We start from the raw sequence: 27,900 nt of genomic DNA, 5'->3' as shown, positions 1-27,900 counted from the left end.
CCGTGTAGCCCTAACGTCTCATGTTAAACCGTGTAGCCCTAACGTCTCATGTTAAACCGTGTAGCCCTAACGTCTCATGTTAAACCGTGTAGCCCTAACGTCTCATGTTAAACCGTGTAACCCTAACATGTTAAACCGTGTAGACCTAACATGTTCAGGGGTGCCACTTTTCCGGGATATCCCGGATTTCCGGATTCGAGAATCATATTTTTTTCCCTTTCCGGATTCGCAAGATTTGAGTTTGAAAATTTCCGGGTTTGCATTTTAAAAAAAAAATTTAGGTCGTTTTAAGCTTGAAAATTTTTGCATTGTAAAAATCGTTTTTATCGTCAACACTCCCGCTAATGGCCTTTTCCGAAAAAAATGAATAGTAAATGACGTCAGCAACAATCTCACGCGTGCGCCAAGGACCAAATAATAATCAGCTGTATCAGATGGGTGAGGCTGTAAACAAAACTTTTTGATGTCATTCGTGGTGTGGTTGTCTGGCTATTTATGACGATATGGGTTGGGGGTAAAACTCGCATTATTTACGTGATGTCATCAATGGGATACCGCTAGGCTGTGTAATAAAAACAACTAAAGCCTACAAGTACTAGATCAAGCTCACTAGCATCGCCGATGGTCTTTTTTTTTTTTTGTATTTGGTATTACCAAAAGAAAAGAAAAAAACTATTTGAAGGACTATTTTATGTATTTTTACCACCTCTTACCCGCTTCTTCAAGGTCGCGCTGACCGTAAGACCTACGTCACGAGACCACGCAAACACAGTCTGAGTCGTGTCTCTCGGTCAAGGCAGTTCTACAAGTACAAGCGCTGTTTAATTTTAACGTGGTTATTTTAAATAAGGGCCTATTTCTAGATTTAAAAAAAAAAAAAAAAAAACTAGAACTGCATCGTTTTATATCATTAAACAAAATATGTAGGCCTGCTATAATTTAGTTACACATTCTAGCAGGGTCTACATCTAGTTGTTTTTTTTACTTTGGTAAAACGTCATTGAAATGTTTAAAAAACCTTGAAGTACCGTGTCTGAGAAAATAGCCGCTATTACTGCCCCCCCCCCCCCCAACCGCTTGTAAAAAAAATCAGCTTTTCACTTAGTCGGGCGGCTACATCTCTGACATGAGTATTACTAGCGTAGTTACTTCAAAAATTATTTTTAAAATTAACTTAATTCTGTTATTCCGCGATATGAACTTAAAACTTCCACGATATTTCTTCACGTCATCATGTATATCAATGGTGGGGGCGTTGGGGTCGTTCTTAAATGACGTCACACTCGTAAGGGGAGGGGGGTTCGTAATTTTGTCATGAGGGGGAGGGGTTCAGATGGTGTGACATCACACTTTTGCATTATCCAAAAGCTATGTTAGAAAACGAATTTTAGCCGTTATTTCGCGTTTTAGAATATTGTTTCAATAAAGTGTAATAGGAATTGATTAAAATACTCTATGTTGACAGAGGTCAGACAAGATTTTTGGAAAATATCGTATTTTAAGAAAAATTCGACTGCAATTTTTAGGGGTGGGGGGGGGGGGTGTAGGCTGAGGTGTGCCGTCATTTTAGAGGGCGGGGTCTGGCTTTTTGTGACAGATATGTGACCGAGGGGAGGTGGGAGGTAAAAATCTTCAAAAAAGCGTGACATCATTTATGGATGACCCCATTGGTGGTTGATTGGGAAAACAGGGTTTTAGGTTTTTGTTGTGGCTGTTAATAATTAAAGCCTTGAATAGCTACAGTAAGTCAACCCTGTATTTTAATACAGTGACAATCTTATTAGGGGTCTGCCTATAGTGCGCTTATTATTCAATAACAAGACATAGAGGTTAGCAATTGGCTGACTACACACTTTAAATCAAGCTAGGAAGTTCTCAAAAATTAAATACAGTAATGTTATAAAAGCTGGCTGGGAGGGGGGGGGAGTTCTACAATAGCACATTATGGGGTAGGCCTAGAGATGGGTGGGACTAACATTGTAAACTAATTTTGTTGTAAGCACAATCTTTTAAAGATTAATTTTTATTTCAAGCTTGTTACAAAGAAAATAAATCCATTTTAAAGGAATGTAAATTGAACATAATATGAATCAAATGTCTCAAAAAATAATGAAATAATAGTCCATTTTATTTTGAAATTCCGCGCGAAATTAAGTTTCAGGGTTTCAAAAATTTCAAATTTTAGTTTCAGGATTGGTAAAATTTTGGGATTCATTTTCAGGATTCACTTAGAAAATGAGTGGCACCCCTGCATGTTAAACCGTGTAAAGTTCTCCTCCCCGCCCTACAATGTAAACTACACAGTGCAAGTATTTTAAGCCCCCACCACTGGAGACTTGCTTGACGGGCCTTGTGAACCAATACACTTAAGTCAGGTGTGACTGAGACAATATGACTTAGTCGGGCCGTCTACAATAATGTTTGAACAGTCAGTCCAATGTTGACCCAGTCATGTGTTACATTCACGTAACCCCTCCCCCCCCCCCCCCCCCATCCCTTCTTGTCATTGTAGATCGCTAAACAAAAAACTCTTACTTCATGTAGCAAGCCTGCGACCTTACATCATATGGTAGCACATCATAGGACCTAACTTTGATTACGTAGAACTTACCGGAGCGTGAAACACAGAAACACTTTATCCTCCTGAAAAATTCTTTGTTCTTAATTAGTCGCGGCAAGTCTGTGATTTTCTCACCGTTGATTGCCGTGTCCAGGTAAAGACTAGCTGGCGTCCCACCTGCACAACGACGCCACGGGGCGAGGTGCACACTGTGTACCCTACCGACATTTGATCAACTGTCCTTCCCAAAATACACCAAACTTGTCAACGACGTGTTTTAAATAATTAATTACTTTTAAGTAGCTGAAGGTGTGTTGAATAATGAATGAGTTGTAAGTGGCCGAACGTGCAGAAACCCAACCCTGAGTTAATGAACCCTGGTGTTGTCGGGCTGGTCCCATCAGCCAACCCTGCTGCTGTCGTCTACACACTAGTTGTGGGAATAGTGGGATGTGGGACTAACGGCTCGTTTACAATCTGTGGGGTAGCTCACTAGGTGTGTGGGTCGGTAGGTGTGTGGGTCGGTAGGTGTGTGGGTCAATGTGTGGGTCGGTAGGTGTGTGGGTCAATGTGTGGGTCGGTAGGTGTGTGGGTCAATGTGTGGGTCGGTAGGTGTGTGGGTCAATGTGTGGGTCGGTAGGTGTGTGGGTCAATGTGTGGGTCGGTAGGTGTGTGGGTCAATGTGTGGGTCGGTAGGTGTGTGGGTCAATGTGTGGGTCGGTAGGTGTGTGGGTCAACGTGCGGGTCGGTAGGTGTGCAGGTCGGTAGGTGTGTGGGTCAATGTGTGGGTCGGTAGGTGTGTGGGTCAATGTGTGGGTCGGTAGGTGTGTGGGTCAATGTGTGGGTCGGTAGGTGTGTGGGTCAATGTGTGGGTCGGTAGGTGTGTGGGTCGGTAGGTGTGTGGGTCGGTAGGTGTGTGGGTCGGTAGGTGTGTGGGTCAATGTGTGGGTCGGTAGGTGTGTGGGTCAATGTGTGGGTCGGTAGGTGTGTGGGTCGGTAGGTGTGTGGGTCAATGTGTGGGTCGGTAGGTGTGTGGGTCAATGTGTGGGTCGGTAGGTGTGTGGGTCGGTAGGTGTGTGGGTCGGTAGGTGTGTGGGTCGGTAGGTGTGTGGGACAATGTGTGGGTCGGTAGGTGTGTGGGTCGGTAGGTGTGTGGGTCAATGTGTGGGTCGGTAGGTGTGTGGGTCGGTAGGTGTGTGGGTCGGTAGATGTGTGGGTCGGTAGGTGTGTGGGTCGGTAGGTGTGTGGGTCGGTAGGTGTGCGGGTCGGTAGGTGTGTGGGTCGGTAGGTGTGTGGGTCAATGTGTGGGTCGGTAGGTGTGTGGGTCAATGTGTGGGTCGGTAGGTGTGTGGGTCAACGTGCGGGTCGGTAGGTGAGCGGGTCGGGGTCGGTAGGTGTGTGGGTCGGTAGGTGTGTGGGTCGGTAGGTGTGTGGGACAATGTGTGGGTCGGTAGGTGTGTGGGTCAATGTGTGGGTCGGTAGGTGAGCGGGTCGGTAGGTGTGTGGGTCAATGTGTGGGTCGGTAGGTGTGTGGGTCAATGTGTGGGTCGGTAGGTGTGTGGGACAATGTGTGGGTCGGTAGGTGTGTGGGTCAATGTGTGGGTCGGTAGGTGTGTGGGTCAATGTGTGGGTCGGTAGGTGTGTGGGTCAATGTGTGGGTCGGTAGGTGTGTGGGTCGGTAGGTGTGTGGGACAATGTGTGGGTCGGTAGGTGTGTGGGTCAATGTGTGGGTCGGTAGGTGTGTGGGTCAATGTGTGGGTCGGTAGGTGTGTGGGTCGGTAGGTGTGTGGGTCAATGTGTGGGTCGGTAGGTGTGTGGGTCGGTAGGTGTGTGGGTCGGTAGGTGTGTGGGTCGGTAGGTGTGTGGGACAATGTGTGGGTCGGTAGGTGTGTGGGTCGGTAGGTGTGTGGGTCAATGTGTGGGTCGGTAGGTGTGTGGGTCGGTAGGTGTGTGGGTCAATGTGTGGGTCGGTAGGTGTGTGGGTCAATGTGTGGGTCGGTAGGTGTGTGGGACAATGTGTGGGTCGGTAGGTGTGTGGGTCAATGTGTGGGTCGGTAGGTGTGTGGGTCAATGTGTGGGTCGGTAGGTGTGTGGGTCGGTAGGTGTGTGGGTCAATGTGTGGGTCGGTAGGTGTGTGGGTCGGTAGGTGTGTGGGTCGGTAGGTGTGTGGGTCGGTAGGTGTGTGGGACAATGTGTGGGTCGGTAGGTGTGTGGGTCGGTAGGTGTGTGGGTCAATGTGTGGGTCGGTAGGTGTGTGGGTCGGTAGGTGTGTGGGTCGGTAGGTGTGTGGGTCGGTAGGTGTGTGGGTCAATGTGTGGGTCGGTAGGTGTGTGGGTCGGTAGGTGTGTGGGTCGGTAGGTGTGTGGGTCGGTAGGTGTGTGGGTCGGTAGGTGTGTGGGTCAATGTGTGGGTCGGTAGGTGTGTGGGTCGGTAGGTGTGTGGGTCGGTAGGTGTGTGGGTCGGTAGGTGTGTGGGTCGGTAGGTGTGTGGGTCAATGTGTGGGTCGGTAGGTGTGTGGGTCGGTATGTGTGTGGGTTGGTAGGTGTGTGGGTCAATGTGTGGGTCGGTAGGTGTGTGGGTCGGTAGGTGTGTGGGTCGGTAGGTGTGTGGGTCAATGTGTGGGTCGGTAGGTGTGTGGGTCGGTAGGTGTGTGGGTCGGTAGGTGTGTGGTTCAATGTGTGGGTGGGTAAAAGGATTCAGAGATAAAGTTACACAATGAGCCGTGAGAAAATAGTTTCAGTCAAAACTTAAGTGGTAGCTCCACATTCAAAGAAAATGATTGTACTCCGGCGAGACAGTAGTTAAACTACGCCTCGTCGTTAAGACTGTAGCTAACAGTACTCGTGAAATTTGGACGAATGTAATGGACAGCCAAGCTAGCGACTTTCTAGTGTTTGTGTGTGTGATGTTACACTGCAGTATAGTCAAACTTTGCATTGAGTTCTCTACTTCATACCAGTAGATTCGTCAGTCTCTCACAGTTTACATATTGTAACATGATCTCAGTAGTTAAATGTTCGTGTGTTAGGGTCCAACACACACACACAACTCACGTAAGAGGATGGTGTAGCATTGGCTCTATATGAACACAAATCTACGGATGGTGTAGCATTGGCTCTATATGAACACAAATCTACGGATGATGTAGCATTGGCTCTATATGAACACAAATCTACGGATGGTGTAGCATTGGCTCTATATGTGAATCACATTTTATGAGGTAAACTTTAAGACCTATGTGGATGACTAATCGTTCAAATTAATTGTCCTACCGTCGTTAGTCAGCCTCGGGCTGTCTTGCTGCACCATTCGTTGGCTCTAAAGTGTGTCACTACTGTGTCACCATTCGTTGGCTCTAAAGTGTGTCACTACTGTGTCACCAGTCGTTGGCTCTAAAGTGTGTCACTACTATGTCACCATTCGTTGGCTCTAAAGTGTGTCACTACTGTGTCACCATTCGTTGGCTCTAAAGTGTGTCACTACTGTGTCACCATTCGTTGGCTCTAAAGTGTGTCACTACTGTGTCACCATTCGTTGGCTCTAAAGTGTGTCACTACTATGTCACCATTCGTGGGCTCTAAAGTGTGTCACTACTGTGTCACCATTCGTTGGCTCTAAAGTGTGTCACTACTGTGTCACCAGTCGTTGGCTCTAAAGTGTGTCACTACTGTGTCACCAGTCGTTGGCTCTAAAGTGTGTCACTACTGTGTCACCATTCGTTGGCTCTAAAGTGTGTCACTACTGTGTCACCATTCGTTGGCTCTAAAGTGTGTCACTACTGTGTCACCAGTCGTTGGCTCTAAAGTGTGTCACTACTGTGTCACCATTCGTTGGCTCTAAAGTGTGTCACTACTGTGTCAAATTCGTTGGCTCTAAAGTGTGTCACTACTGTGTCTCCAGTCGTTGGCTCTAAAGTGTGTCACTACTGTGTCACCAGTCGTTGGCTCTAAAGTGTTTCACTACTGTGTCACCATTCGTTGGCTCTAAAGTGTGTCACTACTATGTCACCATTCGTTGGCTCTAAAGTGTGTCACTACTGTGTCACCATTCGTTGGCTCTAAAGTGTGTCACTACTGTGTCACCATTCGTTGGCTCTAAAGTGTGTCACTACTGTGTCACCATTCGTTGGCTCTAAAGTGTGTCACTACTATGTCACCATTCGTGGGCTCTAAAGTGTGTCACTACTGTGTCACCATTCGTTGGCTCTAAAGTGTGTCACTACTGTGTCACCAGTCGTTGGCTCTAAAGTGTGTCACTACTGTGTCACCAGTCGTTGGCTCTAAAGTGTGTCACTACTGTGTCACCAGTCGGTAGCTATAAAACTAACGTTAGCCCAATAAAACTAACGTTAGCCCAATAAAACTAACGTTAGCCCAATAAAGCTAACGTTAGCCCAATAAAGCTAACGTTAGCCCAATAAAACTGACTTTAGCCCAATAAAACTAACATTAGCCCAATAAAACTAACGTTAGCCCAATAAAACTAACGTTAGCCCAATAAAACTAACGTGAGCCCAATAAAACTAACGTTAGCCCGATAAAACTAACGTTAGCCCAATAAAACTAACGTTAGCCCAATAAAACCGACGTTAGCCCGATAAAACTAACGTTAGCCCAATAAAACTGACGTTAGCCCAATAAAACTGACGTTAGCCCGATAAAACTAACGTTAGCCCAATAAAACTAACGTTAGCCCAATAAAACTATCGTTAGCCAAAAAAAAAAAACGTTAGCCCAATAAAACTGACGTTAGCCCGACAAAACTAACGTTTGTCCAATAAAACTGACGTTAGCCCAATAAAACTATCGTTAGCCCGATAAAACTAACGTTTGCCCAATAAAACTGACGTTAGCCCAATAAAACTATCGTTAGCCCAATAAAACTAACGTTAGCCCAATAAAACTAACGTTAGCTCAATTAAACTAACTTTAGCCCACTAAAACTAACGTTAGCCCAATAACACTAACGTTAGCTAATTAAACTAACGTTAGCCGAATAAAACTGACGTTAGCCCAATAAAACTAACGTTAGCCCAATAAAACTGACGTTAGCCCGATAAAACTAACGTTAGCTCAATAAAACTAACGTTAGCCCAATAAAACTGACGTTAGCCCGATAAAACTAACGTTAGCCCAATAAAACTGACGTTAGCCCAATAAAACTGACGTTAGCCCGATAAAACTAACGTTAGCCCAATAAAACTAACGTTAGCCCAATAAAACTGACGTTAGCCCGATAAAACTAACGTTAGCCCAATAAAACTGACGTTGGCCCAATAAAACTAACGTTAGCCCAATTAAACTAACGTTAGCCCAATAAAACTATCGTTAGCCCAATAAAACTAACGTTAGCCCAATGAAACTAACGTTAGACCAATAAAACTGACGTTAGCCCAATAAAACTGACGTTAGCCCGATAAAACTATCGTTAGCCCAATAAAACTAACGTTAGCCCAATTAAACTAACGTTAGCCCAATAAAGCTCCAACCAGATAAACCTGGACAACACACACAACAATCTGTCCTGCCCCCCCCCCTCTTCTCCCCCATCTCGGCCCCCACACCAAGGCCCACACACCAAGGCCAACTGTGGGGGAGAACCTTCTGGTGACCGGTCACCCCCTAGAGACGTGTGGGCAGGAAAAGACAAATGGTTGGCTACATTAGGCTACATGTCTGGCTACATTAGGCTACATGGCTGGCTACATTAGGCTTGCTACATTAGGCTGGCTACATTAGGCTACATGGCTGGCTACATTAGGCTACATAGCTGGCTACATTAGGCTACATGGCTGGCTACATTAGGCTACATGGCTGGCTACATTAGGCTACATGGCTGGCTACATTAGGCTACATGGCTGGCTACATTAGGCTACATGGCTGGCTACATTAGGCTACATGGTTGGCTACATGAGGCTACATGGTTGGCTACATTAGGCTTGCTACATTAGCCTACATGTCTGGCTACATTAGGCTACATGGCTGGCTACATTAGGCTACATGGCTGGCTACATTAGGCTACATGTCTGGCTACATTAGGCTACATGGCTGGCTACATTAGGCTACATGGCTGGCTACATTAGGCTACATGGCTGGCTACATTAGGCTACATGGCTGGCTACATGGCTGGCTACATTAGGCTGGCTACATTAGGCTACATTAGGCTGGCTACATTAGGCTACATGGCTGGCTACATTAGGCTACATGGCTGGCTACATTAGGCTGTCTACATTAGGCTGGCTACATTAGGCTACATGGCTGGCTACATTAGGCTGGCTACATTAGGCTACATGGCTGGCTACATTAGGCTACATGGCTGGCTACATTAGGCTACATGGCTGGCTACATTAGGCTACATGGCTGGCTACATTAGGCTACATTAGGTTGGCTAAATTAGGCTACATGGCTGGCTACATTAGGCTACATGGTTGGCTACATTAGGCTACATGGCTGGCTACATGGCTGGCTACATTAGGCTACATTAGGTTGGCTAAATTAGGCTGGCTACATTAGGCTACATGGCTGGCTACATTAGGCTACATGGCTGGCCACATTAGGCTACATGGTTGGCTACATTAGGCTACATGGCTGGCTACATTAGGCTGTCTACATTAGGCTACATGGCTGGCTACATTAGGCTACATGGCTGGCTACATTAGGCTACATGGCTGGCTACATTAGGCTACATTAGGTTGGCTAAATTAGGCTGGCTACATTAGGCTACATGGCTGGCCACATTAGGCTACGTGGTTGGCTACATTAGGCTACATGGCTGGCTACATTAGGCTGGCTACATTAGGCTGGCTACATTAGGCTACATGGCTGGCTACATTAGGCTACATGTCTGGCTACATTAGGCTACATGGCTGGCTACATTAGGCTACATGGCTGGCTACATGGCTGGCTACATGGCTGGCTACATTAGGCTACATGGCTGGCTACATTAGGCTACATGTCTGGCTACATTAGGCTACATGTCTGGCTACATTAGGCTACATGGCTGGCTACATTAGGCTACATGGCTGGCTACATTAGGCTACATGGCTGGCTACATTAGGCTACATGGCTGGCTACATTAGGCTACATGGCTGGCTACATTAGGCTATATGGCTGGCTACATTAGGCTACATGGCTGGCTACATTAGGCTACATGGCTGGCTACATGGCTGGCTACATTAGGCTACATGGCTGGCTACATTAGGCTATATGGCTGGCTACATTAGGCTACATGGCTGGCTACATTAGGCTACATGGTTGGCTACATGAGGCTACATGGTTGGCTACATTAGGCTACATGGCTGGCTACAATAGGCTGGCTACATTAGGCTACATGGCTGGCTACATTGCTGGCTACAGTAGGCTACATGGTTGGCTACATTAGGCTACATGGCTGGCCACATTAGGCTACATGGTTTTCTACATTAGGCTACATGGCTAGCTACATTAGGCTACATGGCTGGCTACATGGCTGGCTACATTAGGCTGTCTACATTAGGCTGGCTACATTAGGCTACATGTCTGGCTACATTAGGCTACATGGCTGGCTACATTAGGCTACATGGCTGGCTACATTAGGCTACATGGCTGGCTACATTAGGCTGTCTACATTAGGCTGGCTACATTAGGCTACATGTCTGGCTACATTAGGCTACATGTCTGGCTACATTAGGCTACATGTCTGGCTACATTAGGCTACATGTCTGGCTACATTAGGCTACATGTCTGGCTACATTAGGCTACATGGCTGGCTACATTAGGCTACATGGCTGGCTACATTAGGCTGGCTACATTAGGCTGGCTACATTAGGCTATATGGCTGGCTACATTAGGCTACATGGTTGGCTACATTAGGCTACATGGCTGGCTACATTAGGCTGGCTACATTAGGCTACATGGCTGGCTACATTAGGCTACATGGCTGGCTACATTAGGCTGGCTACATTAGGCTGGCTACATTAGGCTACATGGCTGGCTACATTAGGCTGGCTACATTAGGCTGGCTACATTAGGCTACATGGCTGGCTACATTAGGCTACATTAGGCTGGCTACATTAGGCTACATGGCTGGCTACATTAGGCTACATGGCTGGCTACATTAGGCTGGCTACATTAGGCTACATGTTTGGCTACATGGTTGGCTACATTAGGCTACATGGTTGGCTACATTAGGCTACATGGTTGGCTACATGAGGCTACATGGCTGGCTACATTAGGCTACATGGCTGGCTACATTAGGCTACATGTTTGGCTACATGGTTGGCTACATTAGGCTACATGGTTGGCTACATTAGGCTACATTAGGTTAGCTAAATTAGGCTGGCTACATTAGGCTACATGGCTGGCTACATTAGGCTGGCTACATTAGGCTACATGGCTGGCTACATTAGGCTACATGGCTGGCTACATTAGGCTACATGGCTGGCTACATTAGGCTACATGGCTGGCTACATTAGGCTACATGGCTGGCTACATTAGGCTACATGGCTGGCTACATTAGGCTACATGGCTGGCTACATTAGCCTACATGGCTGGCTACATTAGGCTACATGGTTGGCTACATTAGGCTACATGGTTGGCTACATTAGGCTACATGGCTGGCTACATTAGGCTGGCTACATTAGGCTACATGGCTGGCTACATTAGGCTACATGGTTGGCTACATTAGGCTACATGGCTGGCTACATTGCTGGCTACAGTAGGCTGGCTACATTAGGCTACATGGCTGGCTACATGGCTGGCTACATGGCTGGCCACATTAGGCTACATGGCTGGCTACATTAGGCTGGCTACATTAGGCTGGCTACATTAGGCTACATGGCTGGCTACATTAGGCTACATGGCTGGCTACATTAGGCTACATGGCTGGCTACATTAGGCTTGCTACATTAGGTTGGCTAAATTAGGCTGGCTACATTAGGCTACATGGCTGGCTACATTAGGCTACATGGCTGGCCACATTAGGCTACATGGTTGGCTACATTAGGCTACATGGCTGGCCACATTAGGCTACATTAGGCTGGCTACATTAGGCTACATGGCTGGCTACATTAGGCTACATGGCTGGCTACATTAGGCTACATGGCTGGCTACATTAGGCTACATGGCTGGCCACATTAGGCTACATGGTTGGCTACATTAGGCTACATGGCTGGCCACATTAGGCTACATGAGGCTGGCTACATTAGGCTACATGGCTGGCTACATTAGGCTGGCTACATTAGGCCACATTAGGCTACATTAGGCTACATTAGGCTACATGGCTGGCTACATTAGGCTTGCTACATTAGGCTACATGGCTGGCTACATTAGGCTACATGGCTGGCTACATTAGGCTACATGGTTGGCTACATGAGGCTACATGGCTGGCTACATTAGGCTGGCTACATTAGGCTACATGGCTGGCTACATTGCTGGCTACAGTAGGCTACATTAGGCTACATGGCTGGCTACATTAGGCTTGCTACATTAGGCTACATGGCTGGCTACATTAGGCTACATGGCTGGCCACATTAGGCTACATGGCTGGCCACATTAGCCTACATGGTTTTCTACATTAGGCTGGCTACATTAGGCTACATGGCTGGCTACATTAGGCTACATGGTTGGCTACATGAGGCTACATGGTTGGCTACATTAGGCTACATAGCTGGCTACATTAGGCTGGCTACATTAGGCTACATGGCTGGCTACATTGCTGGCTACAGTAGGCTACATGGTTGGCTACATTAGGCTACATGGCTGGCTACATTAGGCTACATGGCTGGCTACATTAGGCTACATGGCTGGCTACATTAGGCTACATGGTTGGCTACATGAGGCTACATGGTTGGCTACATTAGGCTACATGGCTGGCTACATTAGGCTGGCTACATTAGGCTACATGGCTGGCTACATTGCTGGCTACAGTAGGCTACATGGTTGGCTACATTAGGCTACATGGCTGGCCACATTAGGCTACATGGTTTTCTACATTAGGCTACATGGCTGGCTACATTAGGCTACATGGCTGGCTACATGGCTGGCTACATTAGGCTGTCTACATTAGGCTGGCTACATTAGGCTACATGGCTGGCTACATTAGGCTACATGTCTGCCTACATTAGGCTACATGTCTGGCTACATTAGGCTACATGGCTGGCTACATTAGGCTACATGGCTGGCTACATTAGGCTACATGGCTGGCTACATTAGGCTACATGGCTGGCTACATGGCTGGCTACATGGCTGGCTACATTAGGCTACATGGCTGGCTACATTAGGCTATATGGCTGGCTACATTAGGCTACATGGCTGGCTACATTAGGCTACATGGTTGGCTACATGAGGCTACATGGTTGGCTACATTAGGCTACATGGCTGGCTACATTAGGCTGGCTACATTAGGCTACAGTAGGCTACATGGTTGGCTACATTAGGCTACATGGCTGGCCACATTAGGCTACATGGTTTTCTACATTAGGCTACATGGCTGGCTACATTAGGCTACATGGCTGGCTACATGGCTGGCTACATTAGGCTGTCTACATTAGGCTGGCTACATTAGGCTACATGTCTGGCTACATTAGGCTACATGGCTGGCTACATTAGGCTACATGGCTGGCTACATTAGGCTACATGGCTGGCTACATTAGGCTGTCTACATTAGGCTGGCTACATTAGGCTACATGTCTGGCTACATTAGGCTACATGTCTGGCTACATTAGGCTACATGTCTGGCTACAGTAGGCTACATGGTTGGCTACATTAGGCTACATGGCTGGCTACATTAGGCTACATGGCTGGCTACATTAGGCTACATGGCTGGCTACATTAGGCTACATGGCTGGCTACATTAGGCTACATGGCTGGCTACATTAGGCTACATGGCTGGCTACATTAGGCTACATTAGGTTGGCTAAATTAGGCTGGCTACATTAGGCTACATGGCTGGCTACATTAGGCTACATGGCTGGCCACATTAGGCTACATGGTTGGCTACATTAGGCTACATGGCTGGCTACATTAGGCTGTCTACATTAGGCTGGCTACATTAGGCTACATGGCTGGCTACATTAGGCTACATGGCTGGCTACATTAGGCTACATGGCTGGCTACATTAGGCTACATGGCTGGCTACATTAGGCTACATGGCTGGCTACATTAGGCTACATGGCTGGCTACATTAGGCTACATGGCTGGCTACATTAGGCTGGCTACATTAGGCCACATTAGGCTACATTAGGCTACATGGCTGGCTACATTAGGCTTGCTACATTAGGCTACATGGCTGGCTACATTAGGCTACATGGCTGGCTACATTAGGCTACATGTTTGGCTACATGAGGCTACATGGTTGGCTACATTAGGCTACATGGTTGGCTACATTAGGCTGGCTACATTAGGCTACATGGCTGGCTACATTAGGCTACATGGTTGGCTACATTAGGCTGGCTACATTAGGCCACATTAGGCTGGCTACATTAGGCTACATGGCTGGCTACATTAGGCTACATTGCTGGCTACAGTAGGCTACATGGCTGGCTACATTAGGCTACATGGTTGGCTACATTAGGCTGGCTACATTAGGCTACATGGTTGGCTACATTAGGCTGGCTACATTAGGCTACATGGCTGGCTACATTAGGCTACATGGCTGGCTACATGGCTGGCTACATTAGGCTACATGGCTGGCTACATTAGGCTGGCTACATTAGGCTACATGGTTGGCTACATTAGGCTGGCTACATTAGGCTACATGGTTGGCTACATTAGGCTGGCTACATTAGGCTACATGGTTGGCTACATTAGGCTGGCTACATTAGGCTACATGGCTGGCTACATTAGGCTACATGGCTGGCTACATTAGGCTACATGGTTGGCTACATTAGGCTACATGGCTGGCTACATTAGGCTGTCTACATTAGGCTACATGGTTGGCTACATTAGGCTGGCTACATTAGGCTACATGGCTGGCTAAATTAGGCTACATGGCTGGCTACATTAGGCTACATGGCTGGCTACATTAGGCTGGCCACATTAGGCTACATTAGGCTACATGGCTGGCTACATTAGGCTACATTAGGCTGGCTACATTAGGCTGGCTACATTAGGCTGGCTACATTAGGCTACATGGTTGGCTACATTAGGCTGGCCACATTAGGCTACATTAGGCTGGCTACATTAGGCTACATGGCTGGCTACATTAGGCTACATGGCTGGCCACATTAGGCTACATGGCTGGCTACATTAGGCTGGCTACATTAGGCTGGCTACATTAGGCTACATGGCTGGCTACATTAGGCTACATGGCTGGCCACATTAGGCTACATGGCTGGCTACATTAGGCTGGCTACATTAGGCTGGCTACATTAGGCTACATGGCTGGCTACATTATGTTACATGACCGTCCATTTGAACGTAAATGTGCAGCGCTATTATATTTGTTCCTTCTCTTCTTGATATTTAAATTGCCCCATCCAATTAACTGAACCTGATGAGGCAACAATCTGACCCGAACATCATTAGACACAATTAATTAATGATTGACTTAAATAACGAGCTATTGATCCGTCGGCTTACCTTTAATCGCGTCAACCTAAATCCCAGATGTGGGTTGTAAAGTAGAATTAAAGCCAATGAAATCACCATGAGCTAATACAGGTCCACTAGAGCCGTGATGTCACTTAACTCACACTCACGAGTAGGACACTCGACACCATGGGAGATCATCCCCTGATGTTTTTTCCTTCCTTTTTGTCAATTTGTTCAACTAGGATGTAGTTGGACTTGTTAGTTGTGCCTAGTGTTTACACAATACTTGTGGCCAGAGCCGGCGTTAGGGGGTGGCAAACGGGGCGGTCGCCCCAGGCTCCGCGCTTGAAGGGGCCCCGCGCTTCAGCACTGTCATTGTTATCTGAATTACTTCGTAAACTTAAAAAAATTGTTGCTGAATTCAATTGGGAAAAACTAAATGGTCGAATGCCGACGTTGTTGATTGTTATAACTGAGGCCACGGTTGATGTTAGTGAGTTATCACCCACCTGAGCTGGGAAAGGCCGTAATTCGATACAAAAACAGTGTCACACCTCCCCTTTGTGTAGGGTACGGTCGCCTGGCATTTGACCTGAGCTGACTGGAGATGGCGGTCGAGAATTAGCCCACGACCTGACATAGGATGTAAATTTGGGAAACGTAAAGAGATACCCTATTGTATGCGGACCCATGAAGACGTCCTTTTAGTGAGCAGACGGGATGTCTGTAGTAGACAGTCAGTGACCTGATGAACTCTAGTCCTGACTTTCTTGTTGTAGATATCGTATATGTAGGCCTACTTGTCTTGGTATAACAAAATTAAAATTCAGTTTCGTGCAGAGGGGTGAGAGGAAGGTGACAGGGGGGGGGTGGGGGGGGGGGGCTTAGGATCTATATCAGGGGGCATTAAACAGAGTGATTTATTATTATTATTTGGAAGAAAGTTAAAACTGTCATGTTGTGTCATCTTAAGGATTCATCCGTTCCAAGACAGAATGATTAATTTAGCGAATTCATCCAAATTGTTTTATTCAATCGTCTTCCAGTGGTGCTGACATGATATAGTCAGCGTATTGTCCTCGTCGCACAACTTTGATTGACAAAGGGGCATCATTGAGGCAATGGAGAGTTGTGATTTAGTAGTCATTGATATTCTCCCAATAAACGCGGTATTTCAATTTATATCTGATACTTTGGTGAACTTAACGGCATTTGTTGAGTGATTAAGCACATTTTTAATTGTAGGGAAATCCTTTACAATAGTTAAGACAATAATGAGTTTGGTTTTGGAATATTTTATGGATTCTAAACAAATTTTGAAGTCTATACTGTTTTGATACATCAGGCCGAGTTCGCTGTATTGTAAACTTGTCCTGATATCTCACACACCTAAAGCACTTACATTCACGGCAGCCTTAGCATGCCGTCGCGAAACTCATTAATAAGGTGTAGCTGGCTGTCACTTCCTAATTATAGTCACGAACCTTCTCTTGTGAGATGGCGATCATGGCCGGTAATGTAATACCCAGTGATACGTGGACGCTCTATAAACACAAACCTTGTTTTGAATTACTCCAGTCAGATATCCATTAACGGGGTACTTGAACTTGGTCAGTAGCGTAGCGAGGGGGGGTGGACGACATATGTCCCCGGCGCCGCCGACCTTAAGGGGCGCCAAAATGGGTTGGAAAAATAAATTAAAAGGTTGAGGGGGGTGCAAATTGAAAGTTTGAGGGGGGGGGGGGGTGCAAATCGAAATCTTGAGGGGAGGTGCAAATTGAAATCTTGAGGAGGGGGTGCAAATCCAAAGTTTGAGGGGGGGGGGGTGCAAATCGAAAAGTTTGTCCCCGGGCGCCGGGAAGGGTCGCTACGCCTGTGAACTTGGTGACCCTTTTTTTTTAAAGATATGGCATCCCATAGCCATAGATTTAAATGCATATTTATCCTTTACCTCCCTCCCCCCACCAACTGCCACCCACCCCAAAGCTCTACCCCACTGAGCGTCTGAGATTAAATTTGAGAATAATTTCTTTTGGATATCCATAAACCTAGAACATTGGGTTAAAACATGGGAGAGATAAACATCTGTTATTAAAGTGGAAAGATTGGCATTAGCTTATAAACTCGAAAACATTTATGTGTTATTATATAGGCCTATATATATATATATATATATATATATATATATATATATATATATATATATATATATATATATATATATATATATATATATATATATATATATATATATATATTAGGAAAAAAGCAGGCCCCGCGCGGATGGTTGGCCCTAGGCCCCGCGTATTCCTAACGCCGGTTCTGCTTGTGGCTCAGTGGACACCGTGACCACTGGATTCTATACGGGTCACTTACATTGTGTGTTGTATCCTCTAGATGCCTGTTTCAGAAACCCCAGCAAACAATCCTCAGCAAACAATCCTCAGCAAACAATCCTCAGCAAACAATCCTCAGCAAACAATCCTCAGCAAACAATCCTCCGCAAACAATCCTCAGCAAACAATCCTCAGCAAACAATCCTCAGCAAACAATCCCCACACTGTAAGAAACACATGTCTATTGTATCCTGTTGCTTTAGTCCACATGAACAAACATCTGTAGCCCAGCGTTTGTCCTCCTCTCAACTCTCTCCCTACAACAGTCCAACCCTTGTTTTATACGCTGCTGCCTCTGAGAACAATGGGCCGACCCATCCTTTTTCTTGCATCCAATCCACGTTTTTACCAGCCTCCTCGCAGGTCCGCGAGTCGTCGCTGGTGCCATCAGCAGGCGCTACAAGCAGCGCCGCTCTCGTGGTTTCACGTCATTTAGTCTAGACGGGAGCGGTACTTGCCTGACATTGTCAGCAGTACTTGCCTGACATTGTCAGCAGTACTTGCCTGACAATGTCAGGAGTACTTGCCTGACAATGTCAGCGGTACTTGCCTGACAATGTCAGGGGTACTTGCCTGACAATGTCAGCGGTACTTGCCTGACAATGTCAGCGGCACTTGCCTGACAATGTCAGCGGTACTTGCCTGACATTGTCAGCGGTACTTGCCTGACAATGTCAGCAGTACTTGCCTGACAATGTCAGCATCCTGACAATGTCAATAGTTCACCTTTTGTGTATTGTGTGACCTGCCTAATATAATCACCTACTGTGTATTGTTTAACCTACCTAATATAATCACCTACTGTGTATTGTTTAACCTGCCTAATATAATCACCTTCTGTATTGTTTAACCTGCCTAATATAATCACCTTCTGTATTGTTTAACCTGCCTAATATACTCACCTTCTGTATTGTTTAACCTGCCTAATATAACCACCTTCTGTGTATTGTTTAACCTGCCTAATATAATCACCTTCTGTATTGTTTAACCTGCCTAATATAATCACCTTCTGTATTGTTTAACCTGCCTAATATAATCACCTTCTGTGTATTGTTTAACCTGCCTAATATAATCACCTTCTGTATTGTTTAACCTGCCTACTATAATCACCTTCTGTATTGTTTAACCTGCCTAATATAATCACCTTCTGTATTGTTTAACCTGCCTACTATAATCACCTTCTGTGTATTGTTTAACCTGCCTACTATTGTGTCTCAGTCATCATGAGCTTTACTTAGATTTGGTCTCCAGCCAACATTGGCCGGGGTGTACTAGGTGCAACTACCTGCAACTACCTGCAACTACCTGTACATCACACGGTCCCCATAATTGCCCTAATGACTCGGTCACGTGACATACCTGACGTGTGAGTACATTGTGGCATGCCGTACAGGCCAACAGGTACAGCTAGTCACATAACGTCTGCACCCATGTCTTACATAACGTCTGGTGTCATGTATTGACGTCTTGTCCCACCACTTAACGAAGCACCGTCTGAACCCCAGTAAAAACCCTGTCAAACTGTCTGAACCCCAGTAAAAACCCTGTCAAACTGTCTCTACCCCAGTAAAACCCTGTCGAACTGTCTGAACCCCAGTAAAAACCATGTCAAACTGTCTGAACCCCAGTAAAACCCATGTCAAACTGTCTGAACCCCAGTAAAAACCCTGTCAAACTGTCTGAACCCCAGTAAAAACCCTGTCAAACTGTCTCTACCCCAGTAAAACCCTGTCGAACTGTCTGAACCCCAGTAAAAACCATGTCAAACTGTCTGAACCCCAGTAAAACCCATGTCAAACTGTCTGAACCCCAGTAAAAACCCTGTCAAACTGTCTGAACTCCAGTAAAAACCCTGTCAAAGTGTCTCTACCCCAGTAAAACCCTGTCGAACTGTCTGAACCCCAGTAAAACCCATGTCAAACTGTCTGAACCCCAGTAAAACCCATGTCAAACTGTCTGAACCCCAGTAAAAACCCTGTCAAACTGTCTGAACCCCAGTAAAACCTATGTCAAACTGTCTGAACCCCAGTAAAACCCTGTCAAACTGTCTGAACCCCAGTAAAACCCTGTCAAACTGTCTGAACCCCAGTAAAAACCCTGTCAAAATGTCTGAACCCCAGTAAAAACCCTGTCAAACTGTCTGAACCCCAGTAAAAACCCTGTCAAACTGTCTGAACCCCAGTAAAAACCATGTCAAACTGTCTGAACCCCAGTAAAAACTATGTCAAACTGTCTGAACCCCAGTAAAAACCATGTCAAACTGTCTGAACCCCAGTAAAACCCATGTCGAACTGTCTTTTAACCCTTGCCAAGAACCTGCCCTGGTCCCCTAACATCTGGAGAAAATAACGACACTCCCGTCGATAAAAATTTATTGATTGAGATATTTCTTCAGTCCCTCAAGAGTCGAGCCATTTGCACAGCAGAACTTTGCTACATGTATGTAGTTAGTTTAATGCTACATTTACTTTAAACTGTGCTACAGTTACTTTAAACTGTGCTACAGTTACTTTAAACTGTGCTACAGTTACTTTAAACTGTGCTACAGTTACTTTAAACTGTGCTACAGTTACTTTAAACTCTGCTACAGTTACTTTAAACTCTGCTACAGTTACTTTAAACTGTGCTACAGTTACTTTAAACTGTGCTACAGTTACTTTAGACTGTGCTACAGTTACTTTAAACTGTGCTACATTTACTTTAAACTGTGCTACAGTTACTTTAATACTACATTTACTTTAAACTGTGCTACAGTTACTTTAAACTCTGCTACAGTTACTTTAAACTCTGCTACAGTTACTTTAAACTCTGCTACAGTTACTTTAAACTGTGCTACAGTTACTTTAAACTGTGCTACAGTTACTTTAAACTGTGCTACATTTACTTTAAACTCTGCTACAGTTACTTTAAACTGTGCTACAGTTACTTTAAACTGTGCTACAGTTACTTTAAACTCTGCTACATTTACTTTAAACTCTGCTACAGTTACTTTAAACTGTGCTACAGTTACTTTAAACTGATTCGATCGCATGTGGGCTCACATTGACTACTGGCTAGTTTGTTGTGGACTGTTGGGTTTGATGTGGGTCTGAGTTGATGGAACTAATGGATTAGGGTCTGAGTTGATGGAACTAATGGATTAGGGTCTGATGGAACTAATGGATTAGGGTCTGAGTTGATGGAACTAATGGATTAGGGTCTGAGTTGATGGAACTAATGGATTAGGGTCTGAGTTGATGGAACTAATGGATTAGGGTCTGAGTTGATGGAACTAATGGATTAGGGTCTGAGTTGATGGAACTAATGGATTAGGGTCTGAGTTGATGGAACTAATGGATTAGGGTCTGAGTTGATGGAACTAATGGATTAGGGTCTGAGTTGATGGAACTAATGGATTAGGGTCTGAGTTGATGGAACTAATGGATTAGGGTCTGAGTTGATGGAACTAATGGATTAGGGTCTGAGTTGATGGAACTAATGGATTAGGGTCTGATGGAACTAATGGATTAGGGTCTGAGTTGATGGAACTAATGGATTAGGGTCTGATGGAACTAATGGATTAGGGTCTGAGTTGATGGAACTAATGGATTAGGGTCTGAGTTGATGGAACTAATGGATTAGGGTCTGAGTTGATGGAACTAATGGATTAGGGTCTGAGTTGATGGAACTAATGGATAAGGGTCTGAGTTGATGGAACTAATGGATAAGGGTCTGAGTTGATGGAACTAATGGATTAGGGTCTGAGTTGATGGAACTAATGGATTAGGGTCTGAGTTGATGGAACTAATGGATTAGGGTCTGAGTTGATGGAACTAATGGATTAGTGTCTGATGGAACTAATGGATTAGGGTCTGAGTTGATGGAACTAATGGATTAGGGTCTGAGTTGATGGAACTAATGGATTAGGGTCTGAGTTGATGGAACTAATGGATTAGGGTCTGAGTTGATGGAACTAATGGATTAGGGTCTGAGTTGATGGAACTAATGGATTAGGGTCTGATGGAACTAATGGATTAGGGTCTGAGTTGATGGAACTAATGGATTAGGGTCTGATTTGATGGAACTAATGGATTAGGGTCTGATGGAACTAATGGATAAGGGTCTGAGTTGATGGAACTAATGGATAAGGGTCTGAGTTGATGGAACTAATGGATAAGGGTCTGAGTTGATGGAACTAATGGATAAGGGTCTGAGTTGATGGAACTAATGGATAAGGGTCTGAGTTGATGGAACTAATGGATAAGGGTCTGAGTTGATGGAACTAATGGATTAGGGTCTGAGTTGATGGAACTAATGGATTAGGGTCTGAGTTGATGGAACTAATGGATAAGGGTCTGAGTTGATGGAACTAATGGATAAGGGTCTGAGTTGATGGAACTAATGGATAAGGGTCTGAGTTGATGGAACTAATGGATAAGGGTCTGAGTTGATGGAACTAATGGATAAGGGTCTGAGTTGATGGAACTAATGGATAAGGGTCTGAGTTGATGGAACTAATGGATAAGGGTCTGAGTTGATGGAACTAATGGATAAGGGTCTGAGTTGAGGGAACTAATGGATTAGGGTCTGAGTTGATGGAACTAATGGATTAGGGTCTGAGTTGATGGAACTAATGGATTAGGGTCTGAGTTGATGGAACTAATGGATTAGGGTCTGATGGAACTAATGGATTAGGGTCTGATGGAACTAATGGATTAGGGTCTGATGGAACTAATGGATTAGGGTCTGAGTTGATGGAACTAATGGATTAGGGTCTGATGGAACTAATGGATTAGGGTCTGATGGAACTAATGGATTAGGGTCTGATGGAACTAATGGATTAGGGTCTGAGTTGATGGAACTAATGGATAAGGGTCTGAGTTGATGGAACTAATGGATTAGGGTCTGAGTTGATGGAACTAATGGATTATGGTCTGATGGAACTAATGGATTAGGGTCTGAGTTGATGGAACTAATGGCTTAGGGTCTGATGGAACTAATGGATTAGGGTCTGATGGAACTAATGGATTAGGGTCTGAGTTGATGGAACTAATGGATTAGGGTCTGAGTTGATGGAACTAATGGATTAGGGTCTGATGGAACTAATGGATTAGGGTCTGATGGAACTAATGGATTAGGGTCTGATGGAACTAATGGATTAGGGTCTGAGTTGATGGAACTAATGGATTAGGGTCTGATGGAACTAATGGATTAGGGTCTGATGGAACTAATGGATTAGGGTCTGATGGAACTAATGGATTAGGGTCTGAGTTGATGGAACTAATGGATTAGGGTCTGATGGAACTAATGGATTAGGGTCTGATGGAACTAATGGATTAGGGTCTGAGTTGATGGAACTAATGGATTAGGGTCTGATGGAACTAATGGATTAGGGTCTGAGTTGATGGAACTAATGGATTAGGGTCTGATGGAACTAATGGATTAGGGTCTGAGTTGATGGAACTAATGGATTAGGGTCTGAGTTGATGGAACTAATGGATTAGGGTCTGAGTTGATGGAACTAATGGATTAGGGTCTGAGTTGATGGAACTAATGGATAAGGGTCTGAGTTGATGGAACTAATGGATAAGGGTCTGAGTTGATGGAACTAATGGATTAGGGTCTGAGTTGATGGAACTAATGGATTAGGGTCTGAGTTGATGGAACTAATGGATAAGGGTCTGAGTTGATGGAACTAATGGATTAGGGTCTGATGGAACTAATGGATTAGGGTCTGAGTTGATGGAACTAATGGATTAGGGTCTGAGTTGATGGAACTAATGGATTAGGGTCTGAGTTGATGGAACTAATGGATTAGGGTCTGAGTTGATGGAACTAATGGATTAGGGTCTGAGTTGATGGAACTAATGGATTAGGGTCTGATGGAACTAATGGATTAGGGTCTGAGTTGATGGAACTAATGGATTAGGGTCTGAGTTGATGGAACTAATGGATTAGGGTCTGATGGAACTAATGGATAAGGGTCTGAGTTGATGGAACTAATGGATAAGGGTCTGAGTTGATGGAACTAATGGATAAGGGTCTGAGTTGATGGAACTAATGGATAAGGGTCTGAGTTGATGGAACTAATGGATAAGGGTCTGAGTTGATGGAACTAATGGATAAGGGTCTGAGTTGATGGAACTAATGGATAAGGGTCTGAGTTGATGGAACTAATGGATAAGGGTCTGAGTTGATGGAACTAATGGATTAGGGTCTGAGTTGATGGAACTAATGGATTAGGGTCTGAGTTGATGGAACTAATGGATAAGGGTCTGAGTTGATGGAACTAATGGATAAGGGTCTGAGTTGATGGAACTAATGGATAAGGGTCTGAGTTGATGGAACTAATGGATAAGGGTCTGAGTTGATGGAACTAATGGATAAGGGTCTGAGTTGATGGAACTAATGGATAAGGGTCTGAGTTGATGGAACTAATGGATAAGGGTCTGAGTTGATGGAACTAATGGATTAGGGTCTGAGTTGATGGAACTAATGGATTAGGGTCTGATGGAACTAATGGATTAGGGTCTGAGTTGATGGAACTAATGGATTAGGGTCTGATGGAACTAATGGATTAGGGTCTGATGGAACTAATGGATTAGGGTCTGATGGAACTAATGGATTAGGGTCTGAGTTGATGGAACTAATGGATTAGGGTCTGATGGAACTAATGGATTAGGGTCTGATGGAACTAATGGATTAGGGTCTGATGGAACTAATGGATTAGGGTCTGATGGAACTAATGGATTAGGGTCTGAGTTGATGGAACTAATGGATTAGGGTCTGAGTTGATGGAACTAATGGATTAGGGTCTGAGTTGATGGAACTAATGGATTAGGGTCTGATGGAACTAATGGATTAGGGTCTGAGTTGATGGAACTAATGGATTAGGGTCTGATGGAACTAATGGATTAGGGTCTGAGTTGATGGAACTAATGGATTAGGGTCTGAGTTGATGGAACTAATGGATTAGGGTCTGAGTTGATGGAACTAATGGATTAGGGTCTGATGGAACTAATGGATTAGGGTCTGATGGAACTAATGGATTAGGGTCTGATGGAACTAATGGATTAGGGTCTGATGGAACTAATGGATTAGGGTCTGATGGAACTAATGGATTAGGGTCTGAGTTGATGGAACTAATGGATTAGGGTCTGAGTTGATGGAACTAATGGATTAGGGTCTGATGGAACTAATGGATTAGGGTCTGATGGAACTAATGGATTAGGGTCTGAGTTGATGGAACTAATGGATTAGGGTCTGATGGAACTAATGGATTAGGGTCTGATGGAACTAATGGATTAGGGTCTGATGGAACTAATGGATTAGGGTCTGAGTTGATGGAACTAATGGATTAGGGTCTGATGGAACTAATGGATTAGGGTCTGATGGAACTAATGGATTAGGGTCTGAGTTGATGGAACTAATGGATTAGGGTCTGATGGAACTAATGGATTAGGGTCTGAGTTGATGGAACTAATGGATTAGGGTCTGATGGAACTAATGGATTAGGGTCTGATGGAACTAATGGATTAGGGTCTGATGGAACTAATGGATTAGGGTCTGATGGAACTAATGGATTAGGGTCTGATGGAACTAATGGATTAGGGTCTGGTGGAACTAATGGATTAGGGTGTGATGGAACTAATGGATTAGGGTCTGATGGAACTAATGGATTAGGGTCTGGTGGAACTAATGGATTAGGGTGTGATGGAACTAATGGATTAGGGTCTGATGGAACTAATGGATTAGGGTCTGATGGAACCAATGGATTAGGGTCTGATGGAACTAATGGATTAGGGTCCGATGGAACTAATGGATTAGGGTCTGATGGAACTAATGGATAAGGATATGATCGAACCAATTTATTGAGATGGACGCCTCAAGGCTACAGGCGAGTTCTCGTTTCAATACAGGATGAATACTACAGGACACAAGATCAATCATTGGCCTCCGTGATCACTGCCAGTGGTTACTGGAATAAACACAACAATTGGTGCCATCACTGAAGCCGGTGACCACTGCCAGTGGTTACTGGAATAAACACAACAATTGGTGCCATCACTAAAGCCGCGGCGGGCTGTCACACCTTCCTGGCTGCTTCCCTTGGGTGTAGTTTGTGGCTGTCCTTCAGAATTTAGTCATCGGTTGTCTCGATGGTATTTGTTGTGGACATTCGTCATAGAAAACATTTTGTCCCAGTCATAAGTCATAGGGCGCCATCTGTCATATTGTCCCAGTCATAAGTCATAGGGCGCCATCTGTCATATTGTCCCAGTCATAAGTCATAGGGCGCCATCTGTCATATTGTCCCAGTCATAAGTCATAGGGCGCCATCTGTCATATTGTCCCAGTCAATATTCAGAGGGCGCCATCTGTCAGGTCAAAGGTCAGAGGGCGCCATCTGTCAGGTCAAAGGTCAGAGGGCGCCATCTGTCAGGTCAAAGGTCAGAGGGCGCCATCTGTCAGATTGTTCCAGTCGAGTCAAAGAGTAACATACGTCAAGCGAGGAATAGGGGGTGTTGTTGCTGAAGGAATGTGGGAGGGGGGTGTTGTTGCTGAAGGAATGTGGGAGGGGGGTGGTGTTGTTGCTGAAGGAATGTGGGGTGTTGTTGCTGAAGGAATGTGGGAGGGGGGTGGTGTTGTTGCTGAAGGAATGTGGGGTGTTGTTGCTGAAGGAATGTGGGAGGGGGGTGTTGTTGCTGAAGGAATGTGGGAGGGGGGTGTTGTTGCTGAAGGAATGTGGGAGGGGGGTGGTGTTGTTGCTGAAGGAATGTGGGGTGTTGTTGCTGAAGGAATGTGGGAGGGGGGTGGTGTTGTTGCTGAAGGAATGTGGGGTGTTGTTGCTGAAGGAATGTGGGAGGGGGGTGTTGTTGCTGAAGGAATGTGGGGTGTTGTTGCTGAAGGAATGTGGGAGGGGGGTGGTGTTGTTGCTGAAGGAATGTGGGAGGGGGGTGGTGTTGTTGCTGAAGGAATGTGGGAGGGGGGTGGTGTTGTTGCTGAAGGAATGTGGGGTGTTGTTGCTGAAGGAATGTGGGAGGGGGGTGTTGTTGCTGAAGGAATGTGGGAGGGGGGTGTTGTTGCTGAAGGAATGTGGGAGGGGGGTGGTGTTGTTGCTGAAGGAATGTGGGGTGTTGTTGCTGAAGGAATGTGGGAGGGGGGTGGTGTTGTTGCTGAAGGAATGTGGGGTGTTGTTGCTGAAGGAATGTGGGAGGGTGGTGTTGCTGAAGGAATGTGGGAGGGTGGTGTGGGAGGGGGGTGTTGTTGCTGAAGGAATGTGGGAGGGGGGTGGTGTTGTTGCTGAAGGAATGTGGGGTGTTGTTGCTGAAGGAATGTGGGAGGGGGGTGATGTTGCTGAAGGAATGGGGGAGGGGGGTGTTGTTGCTGAAGGAATGTGGGGTGTTGTTGCTGAAGGAATGGAGGGTGTTGTTGCTGAAGGAATGGAGGGTGTTGTTGCTGAAGGAATGGAGGGTGTTGTTGCTGAAGGAATGGAGGGTGTTGTTGCTGAAGGAATGTGGGAGGGGGGTGTTGTTGCTGAAGGAATGGAGGGTGTTGTTGCTGAAGGAATGGGGGAGGGGGGTGTTGTTGCTGAAGGAATGTGGGGTGTTGTTGCTGAAGGAATGGAGGGTGTTGTTGCTGAAGGAATGGAGGGTGTTGTTGCTGAAGGAATGTGGGAGGGGGGTATTGTTGCTGAAGGAATGGAGGGTGTTGTTGCTGAAGGAATGGAGGGTGTTGTTGCTGAAGGAATGTGGGAGGGGGGTGTTGTTGCTGAAGGAATGGAGGGTGTTGTTGCTGAAGGAATGGAGGGTGTTGTTGCTGAAGGAATGTGGGGTGTTGTTGCTGAAGGAATGGAGGGTGTTGTTGCTGAAGGAATGGAGGGTGTTGTTGCTGAAGGAATGGAGGGTGTTGTTGCTGAAGGAATGGAGGGTGTTGTTGCTGAAGGAATGTGGGAGGGGGGTGTTGTTGCTGAAGGAATGGAGGGTGTTGTTGCTGAAGGAATGGAGGGTGTTGTTGCTGAAGGAATGGGGGAGGGGGGTGTTGTTGCTGAAGGAATGTGGGGTGTTGTTGCTGAAGGAATGTGGGAGGGGGCTGTTGTTGCTGAAGGTGCGTCCTGTCCTCGTCATGTTGTCGCCCTTTGAGGTGCAGGATGTGCGCGTGAGTCGTTGTTTGAACTGACGAGACAATACACGTGCAGACAACAGCTCACGTTTGGTGGGGAGATAGCGGGCTACGATTTCACAGGAAATAGGTCACACTCCTACCTGCAGTTGGGCGCACGTGTGTGTGTGTGTGTGTGTGTGTGTGTGTGTGTGTGTGTGTGTGTGTGATGGTAAACACGTCTTGTCACAGTCTGTTTTTTTTTCGTGTTGAATCGGTCACGTGACCGTATCACCCATCTTTGATTGCATCTGGTTTCTCCAATCTTTGATTACATCTGGTTTCTACAATCTTT

General features: G+C 45.7%; 2 protein-coding genes across 6 annotated transcripts in view; one reads left to right on the top strand and one right to left on the bottom strand.

Moving 5' to 3' along the window:
• LOC131937420 (protein trapped in endoderm-1) overlaps nucleotides 1–17,749 on the bottom strand; it is a 34,423-nt gene extending 16,674 nt beyond the window's left edge. For 2 of the 4 annotated variants that reach the window (XM_059294823.1, XM_059294828.1), the window contains exon 1: nucleotides 17,446–17,749. The gene's annotated coding sequence lies outside the window, so the exon portion shown is untranslated. Of the gene's footprint in view, nucleotides 1–2,611; nucleotides 2,910–15,117; nucleotides 15,379–17,445 lie in introns of those variants that run through there. The other 2 variants (XM_059294825.1, XM_059294826.1) reach the window with 2 other exon arrangements.
• LOC131937417 (histone deacetylase 6) overlaps nucleotides 1–27,900 on the top strand; it is a 204,671-nt gene that overhangs the window by 138,730 nt on the left and 38,041 nt on the right. The window lies entirely within an intron of this gene.

The sequence above is a fragment of the Physella acuta genome, unplaced genomic scaffold, assembly GCF_028476545.2.
Source record: "Physella acuta isolate Inbredline_101_S28 unplaced genomic scaffold, ASM2847654v3 ptg000209l, whole genome shotgun sequence".
In the NCBI taxonomy this organism is placed as follows: domain Eukaryota; kingdom Metazoa; phylum Mollusca; class Gastropoda; family Physidae; genus Physella; species Physella acuta.
The sequence above is the reverse complement of the archived record's forward strand: the minus strand, read 5'-3'. Positions and strand labels throughout refer to the sequence as shown.